This window comes from Ceratotherium simum, chromosome 9, assembly GCF_057802395.1.
Source record: "Ceratotherium simum simum isolate JZ-2026a chromosome 9, ASM5780239v1, whole genome shotgun sequence".
Lineage (NCBI taxonomy): Eukaryota > Metazoa > Chordata > Mammalia > Perissodactyla > Rhinocerotidae > Ceratotherium > Ceratotherium simum.
In genome coordinates this window covers 3,949,799-3,965,963 of record NC_141908.1, presented here as the reverse complement: position 1 = coordinate 3,965,963, position 16,165 = coordinate 3,949,799, and positions in this window count along the sequence as shown.

Here is a 16,165-nt window from a genome sequence, read left to right as displayed (position 1 = left end):
GCCTATTACTAACTGGACAACCTTGGACAAGCCATTCTAACCTCCCTAAGCCTCGTTTTCTCCATCTTTAAAATGGACAGAGAAGTGCCTGCCACACACAGCTACCAGGAAGACCGAGGGCCAAGATGTCTACAGAGCCTGATCAGTGTCCACTGCCGGCCTCCCCTCCCCACGCCAGGGTCTGCCAGGGGCTGAGGCAGGAGGTGTGCATGGGGAAGGGGCCTGGCTCTGAGGGGTTTGGCTCTTTGCCCCTACAAGGCACCCTGGGGCTGGAGACTGTGCTGTGACGCCAGGGGAGGGAGCCACAGTGAGGAAGGCAAGATGAAGCTGCAGGCGTTCAGTCGAACTTGCAGTTCAGCTCAGAACAGTTCAGTTCAGCTGGGGCCCCGTTGAATTGACGGGGCCTCCTCGTTGCAGAAGGAGCCTTCCAGGATGGCTGCCCAGACCTTGAGTGAGGCCTGGAAGTCCAAGCCCCAGCTCCTGGGACTCTGCACAGCCCACAGGACAGACTTGGAGGGACCAGGTTCCCATGACACCCCGTACCCCCTCCCTCAGGACCGTGACCCACAGTGCCGTGGGGAACCTAAAGAGTCTTCCTCTTGGTCCTGGCCTCTGCCTCCAGGCCCCAGGGCACACCAAGCCCCAGGCCAGCTGACCTTGCCCCACGACACTTGGACCAGAAACTGCCAGAGACAGCCAGCAGTCCTTATTGGGCACCGAGTGCCTCCTAGGGCCTTAAATACCCTCAAATCTCCCCAGCCAGAGGCACTTGCTTGGTCTAACGCTCCTGGGCAAGTGGAGTATCTCAAAGGGCTGTGTGGGACGTGTGCGGAGCAGGGCTCAGGACAGAGCTCAGATGGCCTCACCACACAGCTCCTGTCTATGTGACCCTGGCAGGTTCCTTACCCTCTCTGAGCCCTGCCTTCTCCACGCATAAAATCAGGACAATAACACCCACTCACATGTGCTCGCCCCTGCAGTGCAGCTCCGTGTACAGAGCACACACTCAGACCTCCTTCCTTTTCCGTCTCAGTTGCCCTCCGATGAGCTACAGAGCCCTGCAGGAGGGACAACAGAGGACGAGACAGCAACCGGCGTCATTGACTGTTCCCAAACGCTTCCTCTTTGGGTTTCCTGAGGACACAACAATCTCCTAGGTTGGAGCTTTGTGTGAGTTTAAAACCCTTTTAAAATTCTATAAATGACATTTGATAATAAAAATTAACAAGCTTGAAAAATAGAACTATTCACCCAGAGCATGGATCTCAGTGTCAGAGAGATCTGGGCTTTTCTCTGCTATTGCGTCACTTGCCCACAGGAGTGACTCAGGGGGTGCCCATCACGGGGATGCTCACACTGCCTCACAGGCTGCGGTGATCAGCCTGCTGGTCGCCAGGCATCGCCACTTTTCCTCTGGCAGGTGCTCAGCAGAAACACTCTTTCTGGCCACTCTATAAGGTGACATCTTTGTAAGGCGACCACATCTTTGAGGTTGGGAGAGGTGCTATGACTAGATCTGCCCATGACACGTGAGTGGAGGCCACGTGGGCTGCGGCCCAGCTGGAGCTTTTAGGTGCCCACACGAGACCCTCCCACGCTCTCCTCTCCCTTTGGCACGGAGCCCGCAAGGTCCAATAGAGGGGCTGCTCCACCTGCCCGCGTCCTTGAGTGGCTCTGATAAGCAGACACCTGGTCAACCCACATGGATAAGTAACACAAAGGACAAATAAGTCTTTGGGGTTTTTTAGGCCACGGAAAGGTGAGGACTGTGGCCAGGGCCAGAACACACCTACCCGGACTGATATAATTACTGTAAAGAGTAGATGTGATAGTGTGCAGAAAGCACCTGGTGCCCAGCGGGTTCTGAAATGATGGCTATGTCCCCTTGAAGATTCTATTTGGAGGACAAGCCCCTTCTTCCCCAGCAAGGAAGTCCAGTATCCGCAGAAGAAAGGACACACACTCATGCGCACTGGGATGTCAATGGGGGAGCAGATGTTTCCCCGAAAAGCCCCTGTGGCCAGGAAGGCAGTGAGAACACGCAGGCTGCAGGCACGGAGCCCAGAGGAGGAGTGGGAAGAGGCAGGAGAGCAAGTGTGGGAAAGCCGCATGCTGCACGTGACACGGGGGAGGCTGGGACAGCTCACCCAGCAGCCAAGAGCTGGGGCTTCTCCTCTGTCACAAGGCCTTCCCTTGGTCACCAGAGAAGTCTCCGCCAGCGCACCACACATAGCAGCCCACCATTCTCAGCTGTCAGTGCTGAATAGATCACTATTTGCTCTGGGCCCAGAAGGATGGATCTCCAGCGTCCTGCTGGCAGAAGTGCTTAAATGACTGATTCCCAGATGCAAATGCCAACAGCAGCCAGCTCCCATGATCTGTGCTGGCTAGCCCTTAGATAAGAAGCACGGCCTAGTATGTACACGCATGTGTGTGTGTGCGCGCGCACATGCCTAGGGTGCCAGCCATGCGGCTGTGCAGCACCCAACAGGAGGAAGCCCAAAAGCACTACTGTCTGGTACCTTGTATTTTCTGATGCTGCTGAGAGGCTCCTCCTAGCAGGAGGATTCCCATTGATGGTGCATGTCTGAAGAGATCTGAGCTTTGAGCATCACGCCTGGTACACGGTATGCACTTCATGGTGCTTAGCAATCATTATGTGGCAACTGGTTCCGCTGCATCCAGGTCCTTCCAAAGAGGAGTAAAAGGACTTAGGAGGAACTGAGTACCTACGTTATGTTAAGCACTTGACACATATCTTCACAAAACCCCCAGGAGATGGCATTCTAATTATCCCCATTTTAAAGATGAGGAAACTGAGTCTCAGGTACACGAGGGAACTGGCCTGAGATCACAGAGCAAGAAAATGTCAGAGCAAGATTTCAAACCTTAGATCCAACTCAGGAAGCTCGCGTGCACATTTATTTCCTCGTCTCCTCATTTCCACAAAGAGGAGGTGTTATGGTGAATCTAGTTGGCCTCTTCATCTCGTCTCCCTTGCTTCTTGGATGGTGATGGTAGACGGTAGTGGCTGCAGGGTCCGTTCACCCAGTGACCTAAGCCTGTGACCCTCTGTGTTGCTGCCCAGGTTTGTGTAATCAGGGGCCACTTAGAGACCCAAACTTCACACACGAGTCCCCCTGTCTGGGGACTCACAGGCAGGAGCAGGCCACCACCACTTTGGTTTTCTGCCCCGTCTGAGCCCTCTAATCTGGCTTTGCAGAGCCCTCAACCATGTGCACCATTGGGCCACAGGGTGTCCTTCCCCTTTTAATGAACAAGTCTGTGCATTGTGCTCTTTGCATAGAGCCTTGTTCCCCATATCTCTTGTTGCATAAAAGGTCACAGGCCAGAGGATGTGTTTCCTCTGTACCAGGAGCCTTAAGTGGGAACATTCAAGTGGGGGGTCCAGAGTCATAGGAGGCTTCCTCACTCACATGCTGGTATCCAGGCTGAAACATTCGAAGGGTAGATTCAGCTGGAACTGTGCACCAGAGCACCCACACGTGGCCTCTTCACAGGGCATGGGCTTCTCCCAGCATGGCGGCTGGGTTCCAAGAAGGAGTGTCCCAAGAGCGAGAGTGAGCTTTCCAACAGAGTCAGCAGAATCTGCCTGGCCATTTCGGAAACTAGCCCTGATAGTCACAAAGAATCACCTCTACTGCATTCCATTAATGTCAAGCAACTCACTAAAGGCCAGCCCAGATCAAAGGGAGGGGAATTAGACCCCCCTCTTGTGGGGTGACCAGTTCCCATTGCCCAGGAGTATGTGGGTGGGAGCTAGGCTACTGCCTCCTTTGGAAAAAATACTTCCTGCCAGAACCTGGAAGGGAAGGAGTGTGATTAGTAAGATTCAGGGACTGAAGGCCTCTATTCTTCTAACAGTGCTCCTAATCGTTATACTACCCTGCCCCAACCAGGGGGCACTACACAGAACCCTGCTGTCCAGACAGAGGGGCAGTCACTCAGCTGGACCAGGAGGCTCTAGAGCCCCCCATAGTGTCACTAGTCCTGAGAAATGTGTGTTGAAAGGCTGGAGCCTCATTCTTCCCAGAAAAGGAGAACACATTCTGGCCGAGAAGGATGTCAGCAAGTCTGGGCAGGGAGCCCCCTTTGTCCTTCAAAGTGGCATGTGCTCCTGACTTCAGATGTACACCATGACAGCCTCAACACCCAGCTCATCGGAAGAAAGATGCTCTAGTCCTCAGCATAGCCATGGCCTTCCAGCAGCCAACGGCCCTGGTCTGCACTTAACAAACACCAAAAATCGAGGGGCAACCTATGGGAGGGTGAACACATCCCATGCCTGGGGGGCTCTATTTCTTCTCCGATTTCTCCAGGGAAAGCAAATATGCCACTTGGGAACTGGAGCCTTGTCCCATGAAGGCCACCTTTGGCCCACATAAATGCAGCCATTATCTCTACCTGTCACATTTATCTCAGAGTTCAGACCTATCTTCAAGACTTCTGGAAAGATCCCATCCTTTTGTTCAAGGAGCCTCATGAGAAAGAACTTACTGTAAGGAACAAAGAGAGGACATGAGCAAGCTTGCTTCCAGGGCTACTGCACTTCTCTATCAGAAGAGATTAAGTGATATCAGAGTCATCTAGAGCCTCAGAACACAGATATTCTGCTTTGGACTTGTGGTTGAATGAAAGGAGCCATTTCCCCTCCTTCTCCTGGGCAGAGGTTGTGTTCCAAGGTCTCATAAGACCAATCAGGAGAGTCCTGGGCTCTCAGCAGGGAGCAAGAATGCCCTGCATCTGAAACAGGGAAGAAGCAGCTGAGAACATAGGGTGGCAGTGGGGAGCTCACCTCCACAGAGAGGAGCAGACACTCCAGGTCAGCTGCATGAACTGTGCTCACATGGGGGCATGGAGGACACACGGGGGACAGGCCCTGAGGACTGCCCAAACTACTGACAGCAGGAGAGTCAAGAGAGTCAAGACCTTGCAAAAAGGAGATGACCTGAAGAAACGCTGTTGTGATTGTGACTCTGTATTTAAAAGCAGGCTGGTAAGATCTGGGGGAAACACAGCTCACCCTGGATTTTAATGACACTTTAAGTCAACAACAGAAAATGTGTCCCAAATCAGCACACAATTACCTAATGAAAAACATAAACACAGCCATCACAGGATCAGAGGATGTGGAAATCACTGTGGAATGGAGAAACCTGAATAGGCTTTATGATGCAGGAGCTGAGCTCAGTGACCACAAAATGGAAAAACTCAAGAGACATGGGACATGAGTGTGGGGTGGTGAGCACTGGACTGGAAGGCACAAGGTCTGAACTTGAACCCCCATGGGGTCCTACTTGGGCCCTCAGCTCAGTCCTTGGGAGAAATGCATGGGCTGCACCTCTAGCACTGCATGATTCTCCAGGAGCAGCAAGGAGGAGGCCGGGAACTCCTTGTCTTGCAGACCCTCTAGCCACGGCCCCTGATTGTGGAGAGAACGTCTCTGCCCAGCAGCAAGGGTGGACAGGGGCGTGTCTTATAGATGCTTGACCTTGCCTGCTTGAATACCAAAGGACTGTGGCTTCAACCTTTCCCAGAAGAAGCGTCTCATTTCAAATTCCTCCCAATTCCAGTCAAAATTCTTTTGATGGTCATTAAAATTACATGAGTGACTTCATGCAATTTTAATATTCTCTACCAACAAATTCTGCAGGAGAAATCCCCCCAGGCATCCCCATTGATCATTCTAAGTAGATACAACAAAGCATTTCAAGACATGACTTTTAACCAGAAAGAAAATGAAATGAATATTTCATTTATGATGGGTCATATGGTGAGGAATTTTTCTAATTTTTTCCTTAAAAAGTCAAACAACTAAATCCAGTCTCTTGTAAAGGCATTAATCAAGCAGATACCAATTTCTTGGATTTATAAAACATTCTTTCAACCAAGTTTCCTTGTAACAACTGGTCAGGATTTACAGGTCAATAACCTCTAAGACAGTTTTGCCAACCAAGTGAGTTAATTTGGTCCTGCACTTTGCAAAGATAGATGCCCTCGTAATGTTCTACTTGTCCCTAGATTTCTCACTGCTACTAACCTAATATCCCTACAACTCAGCACCTGTGAATCAAAAGCTTGCGCTTGGAAATTGAGAACCTCTCAGAAGATTCCAAGAGACCCCAGAAGCATTACAAAGCCTGGATCCAGGTGAATTCAAGCCAAAAAGTTAATGAGTAATACTGACTTTATGTGCTGTTGTTGTACAGTAAAGAATCTGGCTGGCCTTTGTCCCTGGTTCCTAGAAGGTGACCTCAAATCCTTGGAATTTCTGAGTGATTGGAGTGTCTTTGCTACTTACGGTGGAATTATTGCTGACTCTATGCTAAGGAGATGACTCAGGATGGCGGCTGGTCAGGCCTGAAAGACCAAGAGTTTTTTAGGACTTCGAGCTTTGATATCAGCCCAACAACCTCCAGGGAGGTGAGGAACATGGAGATTAAGTTCAATCATGTAGCAATCACTCATGCCTACATAATGAAACCTCAATAAAAATTCTGGGCACTGAGGATTGAGTGAGCCCTGATTGGTGATGCACATCAATGTACCAGGATGGTGGCGCATCCTGAGGACACAGAAGCTTCACGTTTGGGACTCTCTCAGACATTCCACTATGTGTCTCTTCATTTGGCTGTTCTTGATATGTGTCCTTTATAATAAAACTATAATCACAAGTATCGTACTTTCTTGAGTTTTGTGAGTCTTTCTAGTGAATTATGAGAGCTGAGAGGATAGTGGGAACTCCCACATTTGTAGCCAGTTGGTCAGAAGTGAAGATGGCCTGGGACTCCAGAGCTTGTGGCTAGTGTCTAAAGTGAGATCAGTCTTGTGAAGGATGGTGCCCTTAACCTGTGGAGTATCCACTAACTCCAGGTAGTTAGTGTCAGGATGGCATGACAACTATGCCTCCAACTAACTTATTTTCATACTAAGGGGTGGTGGGGAGGCACAATTTCCTAATCCAAATTTGTGACTAATTGGGTGGGTAGGGGGGCCGATGACACTATTACAGGTCCAAAGGGTAGATATTTGGGGTTTAGGGTGTAGTAGACAGAATTCTGAGATGGCCCCCAAGGTTTCTGTCCCCTGGTGCCCACAACCAGTATAATCCTCTCCCCTTGAGCATGAGGCGGCACTGTGAATATGGGGGATTTCACTCCTGTGATTATGTTATGATATATAACATCACAATTTCAGCCTTGTGAAACCCTGAGTAGAGATCCCATTTCAGCTATGCCCAAACGTCTGACCTATAGGCACCAGGAGTTGATAAATGGTTGTTGTTTTAGGCCACTAGGTTTGTGGCAATTTGTTATGCAGCAATATAAAACTAATATGCAGGGAAATCTGTACTGGTAGGGGGAGTAGGAGGGTTTCAAACACAAACTTCACCAATGTCAAAGGTGATTCAATTGCAAACTCTGTCCTGCCAAAGACAGAGAGGTAGTTTGAGAGGAGAGCAATCAGAATATGGGGGAGGGGGCCGGCCCTGTGGCTTAGCAGTTAAGTGCATGAGCTCCACTACTGGCAGCCCGGGTTTGGATCCCGGGTGCACACGGACGCACCGCTTCTCCGGCCATGCTGAGGCCGTGTCCCACATACAGCAACTTAAAGGATGTGCAACTATGACATACAACTATCTACTGGGGCTTTGCGGAAAAAAAGAGGAGGATTGGCAATAGATATTAGCTCAGAGCCGGTCTTCCTCAGCAAAAAGAGGAGAATTAGCATGGATGTTAGCTCAGGGCTGATCTTCCTCACAAAAAAAAAAAAAAAGAATACAGGGTGGGGGAATTGGTGTCAAGATGGCAGCATAAGCAGACTCTGAACTCACCTCCTCCCACAGACACAACAGACCTACAACTATTCTTGGAACAGTTACCCCTGTAAGAGAACTGAAAACTGGATAAGAGGAACCCTTGTAACATGCAACAGTCCTGACTGAGGTGGAAGAGACAGAAATTCCCTTCTGGAGAGTAAAAATGCCACCTTCTAGCTGCAACATTTCATGGCCACCCAGGAGCAATCCAAAGGTACACAGCCTTCCCTGGGGCAGTGGGGGATCTGAGCAGGGGAGTGTTGCTGCTATAAGCATTTTTTGGACCCAACACAACTGAGACAAGTGTCATAATATCTGGCTTTGCTGGCTATTAACAACAACGGGGAATACCCCCAGAAACAACAACAGGGAATACCCTCATAAACCTTTGGACATAAGAAAAAAATAAGCCAGCTCTTAAACGGCCCACACACAAATTCATGCATTTCAGAAAGCAACATAAAATCACCAGGAGGAAAGGTGCACAGTCCTTTGGTGAAAAGAGACTCGCCTGATAAGCCCTGGGAGCATCTCAGTGAGAGGTGAGACTCTTTAGGGACTGAGACATTGGCAGCAGCCATTATTGTGACCTGGTGCAGGCATGCTGACATGGACACTGGCAGGCGCCATTGGAGTTATTCCCCCAGCCTCTCCGCCCACAGTCTGCCCCACCCACTAGAGCACTGATTTAATCCAGCATAGTCAGGGCAAGAAGCTTGCCCTAGGGGCTGGCCCCACCCAACAGCAAGTCCTCAAGCAACTTGTGGGCCTGCATAGACTAGGTGCCTGGATTCTCTGCAGCTGGGCAAGTGGGTCCACCACTGTGGGGCAGGGTGTGCATGAGGAGCAAATGGAGTGTGTGGAGCATTGGTGGAGTGTGTGGGTCCTCTGCTGTGGGGAGACTAGGTCTGCTTCAGGGGGTTGGGGCACACATGGGGCAGGATTGTGTCGACGGTGTGTGTGGCCCTGTGGGTGGTGGGGCTTGTCAATTGCAGCAGACTTGTGTTTCTCAAACAGCCACATAGGGGATGAGCCTCACCTTCCAAAGCCTGAAACAATTAGGTGCTCCCCTGCCTGGGGCCAACCCCACCCATCCTGAGAGAGGTAACAAGAGCCTTATAGGCTGGAGGCCTACAGCACTTGTAAGACCCTGAGCCTAACAACCAGCCATGCTAGGGGCCTACTCACTTAACAGAAAAACTGCAAAAGGAATGTGCTATTAAACCTTGCAGCCAACTGTACTGGGGCTCTCCACACCCAATAAAGAGACTGAAGGTCCCTAACAGCCACACGCAGCTGAGCATTAACCTGGGACACAATTCAGCCTCCCTGGGCATCTACAGCAAGACCAACCCTGCCACAACAGAAGGACACATGTAGCCCACACAGGGATCACTCCTGGAACATTTGGAACTGGTGATGAGAGGGAAGCACACTTCCGGGCCTCATAAGGCATCTTTTACATAAAGTCACCTCTCCAAGATCAGGAGATATAGCTGACCTACCTAATACATACATACAAGCACAGAGAAAGAGGCAAAATGAGGAGACAAAGGAATGCACTCCAAGTAAGAGAACAGGACAAAGCCACAGAAAAAGAACTAAATTAAACAGAAATGAACAATCTACCTGACAAAGCATTCAAACAAAGAGTCATGAGGATGCTCACAGATCTTGGGAAAAGAATGGATGAACTCAATGAGAACATCAACAAAGAAATGGAAAATATAAAAAAGAACCAATCAGAAATGAGGAATATAATACTGGAAATGAAAAATTCACTACAGGGACTCAAAAACAGAGTAGAGGATACAGAAGAATGGATCAAGGAGCTGGACAAAAGACTAGAGAAAATCACCCAAGCTGAATATATAAAAGAAAAAAGAATTAAAAAGAGTGAGGACAGTCTAAGGGACCTTTGGGGCAACATCAAGTGCACTAACATCCGCGTTATAGGTGTCCCAGAAGGAGAAGAGAGAGACAAAGGGGCAGAGAATCTATTTGAAGAAATAATGGCTGAAAACTTTCCTAACCTAAGGAAGGAAACAGACATCCAGGTACAGGAAGCACAGAGAGCTCCAAATAAGATAAACCCAAAGAGGCCAACACCAAGATAATCATAATTAAAATGTCAACAATTAAAGATAAAGAGAAAATCCTAAAAGCTGCAAGAAAAAGACATTAAGTCACATACAAAGGAAACTACATAAGGCTATCAGCTGACTTCTCAGCAGAAACCTTAAAGGCTAGAAAGGAGTGGTATGATATATTTAAAGTACTGAAAGTAAAAAACCAACAGCCAAGAATACTCTACCCGGCAAGTTTATCACTCAGAATGGAAGGAGCAATAAAGAGTTTCCCAGACAAGCAAAAATAAAAGGAGTTTATCACCAGGAAACCAGTCCTACAAGAAATACTAAAGGGACTTATGTAAGGGGGAAAGAGAAGACCATAAATAGGAAAAAAATTATCTATTTTCATCATAAGAGGGTAACAGATACATACGCACAAAAAAGAGGTTAGATATGATATCAAAAACATAAAATGTGGGAGGAGGGGAGCAAAAGAGTAGAGCTTTTAGCAAGAGGTCAAACTAAAAAGACCACCAACTTAATAGACATTGCTATATACATAGGTTATTATATATGAACTTCATGGTAATCATAAACCAGAAACCTATAATAAACACACAAAAAAAACTAAGAGAAAGGAACTCAAACAGAATACTAAAGAAAGCCATCAAACCATAAGGGAAGAGAGCAAGACAAGAAGAAAGGAACAGAGAAGAACTACTAAAACACCCAGAAAAAAAGGTGAAAAATGGCAATAAGTAGATTCATATCAATAGCTACTTTAAATGTCAATGGACTAAATGCTCCAATCAAAAGGTGTAGGGTGGCTGATTGGATTAAAAAAAACAAGACTCACATATATGCTGCATACAAGAGACACACTTCAGACCTAAAGACACTCACAAACTGAAAGTGATGGGATGGAAAAAGATATTCCATGCAAATGGCAATGAAAAGAAAGCTGGGGTAGCAATACTTATATCAGACAAAACAGACTTCAAAACAAAAACTGTAACAATAGACAAAGAAAGGCACTACATAATGATAAAGGGAACAAGCTAACAAGAGGATATAATACTTGTAAATATCTATGCACCCAACATAGGAGCACCTAAATATATAAAGAAATTATTAACAGACATAAAAGGAGAAATAGACAGTAACATAATAATAGTAGGGGATTTTATCACTCCACTTACACCAATGGATAGATCATCCAAACAGAAGATCAGTAAGGAAACATTGGCATTAAATGACACACTAGACCAGATGGACTTAGTAGATATATACAGAACATTTGATCCAAAAACCAAAGAATATAAATTCCTTTCAAATGCACATGGAACATTCTCCAGGATTGATCACATTTTAGGCCACAAACCAAGTCTCAATAAATTTAAGAAGATTGAAATAATACCAAGCATCTTGATGACCACAACAGTATGAAACTAGAAATCAACTACAGGAAGAAAATCAGAAAAGCCACAAGTATGTGGAGATTAAACAAAATGCTACTGAACAACGATTGGGTCAATGAAGAAATCAAAGGAGAAATCAAAAAATAACAGGAGACAAATGAAAATGAAAATACAACATGTCAAAATTTATAGGATACAGCAAAAGCGGTTCCAAGAGGGAAGTTTACAGCAATACAGGCCAACCTCCACAAACAAGAAAAATCTCAAATAAACAACCTAACAGTGCATCTAAAGAACAAACAAAGCCCAAAGTCAGTAGGAGGAGGTAAATAATAAAAATCAGAGCAGAAATAAATGAAATAGAGACTCAAAACACAAAAGAAAAAATCAATCAAACCAAGAACTGCTTCTTTGAAAAGATAAACAAAATTGACAAACCTTTAGCTAGACTCACAAAGAAAAAAAGAGAGACAACTCAAAAAAATAAAATCAGAAATGAAAGAGGAGAAATTACAACGGTCACCTCAGAAATACAAAAGATTATAATAGAATACTACAAAAAGCTATACGCCAACAAATTGGATAATCTAGAAGAAATGGATAAATTCTTAGAATTATACACCCTTCCTAAACTGAAAGAAGAAGAAATCGACAATTTGAATAGACCAATCACCAGTAAGGAGATCAAAACAGTAATCAAAAACCGCCCAATAAATAAAAGTCCTGGAGCAGACAGCTTTCCTGGTGAATTCTACCAAACATTCAAAGAAGACATAATACCGATCCTTCTCAAACTCTTCCAAAAAATTGAAGAGGAGGGGCAGCTCCCTAACTCACTCTACGAAGCCAACATTATCCTGACACCAAAACCAGACAAGGACAACAGAAAAAAAGAAAATTATAAGCCAATATCACTGATGAACATCCATGAAAAATCCTCAACAAAATGCTAGCAAATCAAATACAATAATACATTAAAAAGATCATACACCATGGTCAAGTGGGATTTATTCCAGGGATGCAGGGATGGTTCAACATCTGCAAATCAATCAACATGATACAGCACATTAACAAAATGAAGAATAAAAATCACATGATCATCTCAATAGATGTAGAAAAAGCATTTGACAAGATACAGCATCCATTTACGATAAAAACCCTGAATAAAATGGGTATAGAAGGAAAGTACCTCAGCATAATACAGGCCTTATATGGAAAACCCACAGCTAATATCATTCTCAATAGAGAAAAACTGAAAGCTATCCCTCTAAGAACATGAACCAGACAAGGATGCACACATTCACCACTCCTATTTAACATAGTATTGGAAGTCTTAGTCAGAGCAATCAGGCAAGAAAAAGAAATGAAAAGGATCCAAATTGGAAAAGAGAAAGTGAAACTGTCACTTTTTGCAGATGACATGATTTTATATACAGAAAACCCCAAAAGAATCCACCAAAAAACTTTTAGAAATAATAAATGAATATGGTAAAGTTGCAGGAAACAAAAGCAACATATAAAAATCAGTTGCATTTCTATACACTAATAACAAAGTAGCAGAAAGAGAAATTAAGAACACAATCCCATTTACAATTGCAACAAAAGGAATAAAATACCTAGGAATAAACTTAACCGAAGAGGTGAAAGACCTATACACTGAAAACTATAAAGCATCGTTGAAAGAAATAGAAGAAGACACACAGAAATGGAAAGATAGTCCATGCTCTTGGATTCAAAGAATTAACATAGTTAAAATGTCCCTACTCCCTAAAGCAATCTACAGATTCAATGCAATCCCTATCAAAGTTCCAACGACATTTTCACAGAAATAGAGGAAAGAATCCTAAAATTTAAATGGAACAACAAAAGACTCCAGATAGCCAAAGGAATCCTGAGAAAAAAGAACAAAGCTGGAGGTATCACCCTTTCTGAATTCAAAATATACTACAAAGATATAGTAATCAAAACAGCAAGGTACTGGCACAAAAACAAACACACAGATCAATGGAACAGAATCACCAGCCCAGAAATAAACCCACACATCTATGGACAGCTAATTTTCAACAAGGAAGCCAAGAACATACAATGGAGACAGGAAAGTCTCTCCAATAAATGGTGTTGGGAAAACTGGACAGCCACATGCAAAAGACTGAAAGTAGACCATTATCTTATACCATACCCAAAAATTAACTCAAAATGGATTAAAGACTTGAATATAAGACCTGAAACCATGAAACTTCTAGAAGAAAACATAGGCAGTATGCTCTTCAACATTAGTCTTAGCAGCATATTTTCAAGTACCATGTGTGACAGGGCAAGGGAATCAATAGAAAAAAGAAACAAATGAGACTACATCAAACTAAAACCCTTCTGCACAACAAAGGAAACCATCAACAAAACGAAAAGACAACCTAACAATTGGGAGAAGATATTTGTAAACCATATATCTGATAAGGGGTTAATATCCAAAATATATAAAGAACTCATACATCTCAACAACAAAAAAAACTAACAACCCAATTAAAAAATTGGCAAAAGATCTGAACAGATCTTTCTCCAAAGAAGATATACAGATGGCCAACAGTCACATGTAAAGGTGTTCAACATCACTAACTATCAGGGAAATGCAAGTCAAAACTACAATGAGATATGACCTCACTCCCATCAGAATGGCTATAATTAACAAGACAGGAAACAACATGTGTTGGAGAGGATGTGGAGAAAAGGGAACTCTCATACACTGCTGGTGGAAGTGCAAACTGGTGCAGCCACTATGGAAAACAGTATGGAGATTCCTCAAAAAATCAAGAATAGAACTACCATATGATCCAGCTATTCCACTGCTGGGTATTTATCCAAAGAACTTGAAAACACCAATGCGTAAAGATACATGCACCCCTGTGTTCATTGCAGCGTTATTCACAATAGCCAAGACTTGGAAGCAACCTAGGTGCCCATTAAGGGATGAATGCATAAAGAAGATGTGGTATATACACACAATGGAATACTACTCAGTCATAAGAAACGATGAAATCCAGCCATTTGTGACAATATGGATGGACTTTTAGGGTATTATGCTAAGCGAAATAAGTCAGTAGGAGAAAGTCAAATACCATATGATCTCACTCATGAGTAGAAGATAAAAACAACAACAATCAATCACATAGAGACAGAGATTGCATTGGTGGTTCCCAGAGGGGCGGGGGGGGGAGGAGGGCAAAAGGGACAATTAGGCACATGTGTGTGATGATGGAGTGTAATTAGTCTTTTGGTGGAGAAGATGACGTAATCTATACAGAAATCTAAATATAATGATGTACACCCGAAATTTATATATTGTTATAAACCAATGTTACCGCAATAATAAAATAAAACAATAAAGAATCTGGGGGAGGCATGAAAGCATCTTCTAAGATGGGAGCCTAAAGGAACTCTTGGCAACAGAGATGATGTTTGGCCTCAAAAGAAGCAGCTTGATTTCTGTCTTCACATACTGCGTGAGCTGTCCTGCGTTAGAGGTATTAGACGTGCCCAAATGGCTGGAAGCACAAGATGGATGTGGTCTCAACACAAAGAGGAGGTTCCAACATCCCAAGATGCCGGGAAATGGAAGTGCTACCTTTGTTATTTAGGCTTCTAATTCAGGTAAAATTTCTAGTTTATTCCAAGTACACGACATACAGTTGAATTAAACTAGAAATAAGAGGAGAAATCAAGGCAAACGAGGCTAGAAAACAAACAGGGAGAGCTACCAACCATAGGCAGTCATAGGATTCAGAGCTCCCCCAGCCCACAGCCTCTGTGACTCTACATTCAAATGCCACTTTACAGAGTCGACAGCACTTTAGCCGATTGATGCTAAGCATGTGGGGGTGATTTGATTTGGGCCAGGTACAAAGTTACACTGGAGCCCTGCCCTCCTCACATGTCTCCCAAAGGAAAAGCATAAATCAAGGAAAGAGAAGACTCTATCCCACTGTAGGGCTTTAGTCCCAAACCTCAGGTAGAATTCCATCGAGTATGACTGCATCCTGTAGGGTACTCTCTTTACCTCAGCAGGGGTTTCCTCATGGCCTAATGCCAAAGCACTCTAAAAACCTACTCTGATCATTTCACCCCCAAAACAAAAGCCTGAGTCTTGGACCTTACTGCTCCTAATTTGAGAAAAGACTATTCCTGCCAGAGAAAAGCAGAAGTGAATAAATGAGACCAAAGTAAGCCAGGAAAGGAACCCAATGCCCAGAGGGAGCTGACCTAGGCTGCCCACTCCAGACCTTTCTCCACCCAGGGAGAGTCGAACAGTTTGGACTGTTTGTCATCCTGGGGTGTCCTTTGACTGTCACCATGGAAGTTCTCTTCACCTTTCTGCACCATTAGATCCTCTATTTCATGACTTCCATGTCATCATCTTTCTTGCTTGATTTGTTCATTTATTTGGAGTGCATCCTCCAATAGCTTTCTGAGAAAAGCTAATAGAGGTCAATTTTAAACCTTGCTTGGCTGAAATGGCATTAGCCTTCCTTCCTCCTTGATTGATGTTTTACTGAGTATAGAATTCTAAGATGGAAATATTTTTCTCAGAATGTGAAAGCATTGCTCCATTGTTTAGTACTTTTTTATATGGCTCTTGAGAAGGCTGAAGGAACTCTGATTACTGGTCCATTGTACATGGTCTGTTTTTTTCTCTTTTTTTTTCTGGGAAAGATTTGCTCTGAGATAACATCTGTTGCCAATCTTCCACTTTTTTTTTTCTTTTTTTTCTTTCTCCCCAGTACATAGTTGTATATTCTAGTTGTAAGTCCTTCTAGTTCTTCTATGTGAGCTGCCACCACAGT